Source organism: Octodon degus, unplaced genomic scaffold, assembly GCF_000260255.1.
Source record: "Octodon degus isolate 3935 unplaced genomic scaffold, OctDeg1.0 scaffold00112, whole genome shotgun sequence".
Taxonomy (NCBI): Eukaryota; Metazoa; Chordata; class Mammalia; order Rodentia; family Octodontidae; genus Octodon; species Octodon degus.
The window spans coordinates 9,394,279-9,398,075 of record NW_004524688.1 but is presented as its reverse complement, the minus strand read 5'-3'; the positions used below and the strand labels follow the sequence as shown (position 1 = coordinate 9,398,075).

Sequence of the window (3,797 nt, the reverse complement as noted above, 5' to 3'; positions counted from 1 at the left end):
TTGAGTATAGGGGTTCTTCTGATCAGCAGTGACTTAGGGCAGACCTTGGTCCTGCTCTGTGCTGGTGGGGAAAGACTAGTTGTCTCTAATGTGGTGGAGACACAGGCTGGGAATGGTGAGGTCCTGTCAGTGGTTATGAGGGGTGTAGAGTGCACGAGGTCCCAGGGTAGGGCACTTCTGAAAGTGGTGGAAGTCAAGCCCTGGTCCCATCCCCTCCCTCCAGCAGAATGGGTGGTGCTGAGCAAATGCAGAGGCTGAGGGTCCTTTCACCCCGAGTCCCATGTGTAGGGCTCCTCTGACCCCGGGAGCTGGGAGCCCTGGAGCATGTGTAAGATGGGACCTGGTGAGGGGGAGGAGAATGTTTCAGAAAAGAAAGCTACAGGTGTGCATTTCAGCCAGAAAAAGGACTTCTGCTAGCCTGAGCCAGGATTGGGGGGCTGGACTAAGGGGAGGTACAGCCATAGGGCACACTCCCCACTGTTCTCAACCCTTCACTGGGGTGACCAGCTCTCCCGGCTTGCTCAGGAAGGGAGACTTTCATGCTCCAGAATGAATTACGCCACGACGTTCTATAGCATGTAGAGCAGATTTTACTGGAACCCTAAGACAACACAGGGCCGCCTGCAACCAGAACTTGTAGTGGGGACAGCTCAGCTCTGAACACAGCCCAGGCAAGTGAGGGTGGAGCCCTGAAGCAGTGGGGTCTCTGCAGGAAAGAGATGACTCCCAACCTGGTAGATGTCAAATGTACTGAGTTGATGGTCTTACAATATCTTAGGAGTGAAAGTCGAGAACCAGAGGAGGATGGTAGGAGAGATTTATTGAAAATAAGGGGAAGAATAGCTCCTGAATTTCCAAGAAAGGCCCCCAATGGGTGGTCACTGAAGCCCTTCATTGGGGGTAATTTATTCAGCAAAGTCATGGCGAGGGTCAGACTGCAATCCACCCACATATAGGACTGCAAGCACCGTATAGTTGCTTAGCTAATATTGATCCAATAGGGAAATGAGTCAAGAAGCAAGGGTGCCAGGAGGGAATGGAGGCATTTGGGGGACAGAAAGGAGGCACGGGTTTGGATCTTCTGCTCTCCACTGACGCATCTGACGCCTATCTGGGCCCACCAGACCAGGTGGTGCTGATTACAGTACCATCTCACGCTCCTGCTCATCGTGCAGGCTTGGTGACTGTCTCTGTCCTTTGGCCTGGTTCTCTTCAGCTGTCCCTCCAGCCACAATTCTGATGTCATTTTTATGCTGACTTCCTTGAGGGCCCAGCGCCACTCTGACTAGATTTTAACTTTGTCTTCATTTAGCTGCCTAGAGTAGGGTCTGTGGATGAAAAACCAGGGACAGAAAGGGTCAGGGCTGAGGGGGATTCTGGCTCAGCTTGACAGACAGAGCTCTGGCTGACGTCAGGCCAAGGGACCCAGACACCACAGGTGGAGGGTGGAGCCAGAGAAGCCCCATCTGACGTCAGAGCTGGGAGCTTCTGGCTGAACAGACTTAGTCTCTGCTAATACAGGATCTTATACATTCACTCGCAGATGGTGTGCAGGAGCTGCCGCCAGGAGCTGGGTGGAGGCCAGCGTCTTTGCAGCCACCTCGTGTGGCTCTGTCCTGGGGAGGCAGGGCACTGACCTGAGAGATAAAACTGGGTATTGTTCTGCTCAAAGTGCAAGGCAGAGGTGCTCTTAAAGAGTCAGCTGTGGTCCCCTGAGCCTTGCCTAGAGCCTGGAATCCCTCTGAGGTGGCCCTGGTGGGCTGCTAAGACAGATACTCAGGAATACAGGAGGTAGTAAAAAGGACTGTTTGTCTCTTGACCAATGCCATGTCACAAATGCCATTTGGATAGGCAGGTCGTTGTGATTAGGGGGTGCTGAGGGGGTGAAAGAGAGGCCTTGTGGGCGGTGCAACTCAGTGCTGCACCTCAGATTCCCCAACCCCTGACTAAAGGGGTCCTCCATGCCTCCACCCTGTTTGGTTAGAATATGTCTCCTATGAAGCCAAAGCCCGGCGGTTTCCTGCTTCAGCTTCTTAGGTCTTTCTAAATACTGTGGTTAGTGAGTCATTCAGATCCTCTCTCACCAGTACCACCAAGAAGATGCTCAAAGTGGTTAAATTCACCATCAATCTTGAAAGGTCCAGTTTGCCGCTACTTCCGGATGCCTTCCGCAGCAGCAGCCTGGGTCCCGTGAGCTGCCGCAGCCAAGCCCCTGTACAAACTCAGAGACTTGCTGAAGTTCTGTGATGAGCCCGGTCTCAGCAAGAGCCTGGGTCTCAGCATGAGTTGCTGAAGTGGCCCGGATCCCACATCCCCCACAGCCAGTGGGGACGAGTGCTCAGCATTGTCAGGGCGAAAAATGTGCTGGAGCCCCATCCAGCTTGCATCCAGGGCCTGAGGTGGAAATTTGGGAAGGTTCCTCAGGGGGCAGGAGTTGCCACGTGAACCCAGCTGCCAATGGGGCTTGATTGGAGAATGTGTGTCAAAGTAATCTATTTTTTTTCAAAATAATTTATTTTATATATTACAGTGCACAGACCAACACAAGGAAAGACATTTCTTGGAGAACAATGAAATGAAAGGGTATTTTGCAAAAGATCCATGCCATTTGGAATGGGAGGACAGGAGCCAGCATGGTGGCCTGCATTGAGTGGATGCTGACTCTTTTTTGGTGGCAGTGGCTTCAGTGGGAGCCATTGCCTCTACATGTTTTGATGGCTTCTCTTCTGCCTCCTCTTCTTCATCCTCCTAGGAATACAGGTCTGGGTGTTCTTGAATGCATTCTTGCATGGCCCAAAACTGGTCTACGCAGTCTGATCCCTTGATGTCCTCTGTGTTATGGTGGAAACAGGAAAAGACCAACTGTTCTCCACAGGGGCTGCTGGCCCTTCCCCCCAAGGCAGGGGCAGTTCTAGTTAATTTCTCCATTGGCCAGTGTCAACCCATGTTCCTCATATGGGTTGTTGGGGTCACCGGACAACAGCTCTGCACGACTAAGGGTCTCGTGGTCTTCTTTGGTCACAAATAGCATCTGGTTTTTGCCTTCTTGCCAAGCAGTTGACATGGCTGAGTGTGACCTTATTTGGATGGATAGTCTTTGCAGATGTGACCATGGTGGGAACTCTGAGAGGAGACTCCTGGCTTTTTAGGGTAAGCCTTAGAGCCAAGGGGAGAGACTCAGAAAGACACAGAGAGAAGGCTGCGTGCAGGCATAGACTAGAGGGCAGTGCTGTCTGGGACCCCAGGAACCCTGGAGAAAGGCCTGGTCAGATCTTCTTCACAGCCTACGGAAGGCACTGGCTCTGCCTGACACCGTGATCAGGGACTTGTGGTCCCCAGAGTTGTGAAAAATAAATTTCTGCTTTGTGAAGCTGTCCAGTTTGCCATCATTTCTCTTGGCAGCCCCAGGAAATGAACACGGGTCCCCATTTTGGTCCCTCCCCCGAGTCAAGCCCTGAAGCTGGTGGGCAGGAAAGGTGGGAGGCGGGGCTTCGACTCTGGGACTGCAGTGGGTGGAGACACTGGATGTGGCTGAGGCAGGGCAGCAGGCTGGCTCCTGGCTTCTTGCTCCCTGGGTGAGCCAGTTGTGGTGAGGAGCAGCAGGTGGTGGTTCTGGGCCCCCTGTCTCGCTGCCTCTCCTAAGTGCTGTGAGGCTGTCCCAGGGACCTGAGGCTTGGGCTAACCTGGTCTGAATCCCCCAGTCCTACGCTCTAACAAGTTTGGCTTTGCACACAGGGTCCCTGGCCTCCTTTCTTCCTTGTAGGTCACAGTCTGAGGCCGTCTCCTCCCCAACCCTG

The 3,797-nt window shown here is 53.1% G+C and overlaps 1 pseudogene; it reads right to left on the bottom strand.

Annotated features, from left to right (window-relative positions):
• Positions 1–266: 266 nt before the first annotated feature.
• LOC101575488 lies at positions 267–3,064 on the bottom strand (annotated as a pseudogene).
• Between the last annotated feature and the right edge of the window lie 733 nt (positions 3,065–3,797).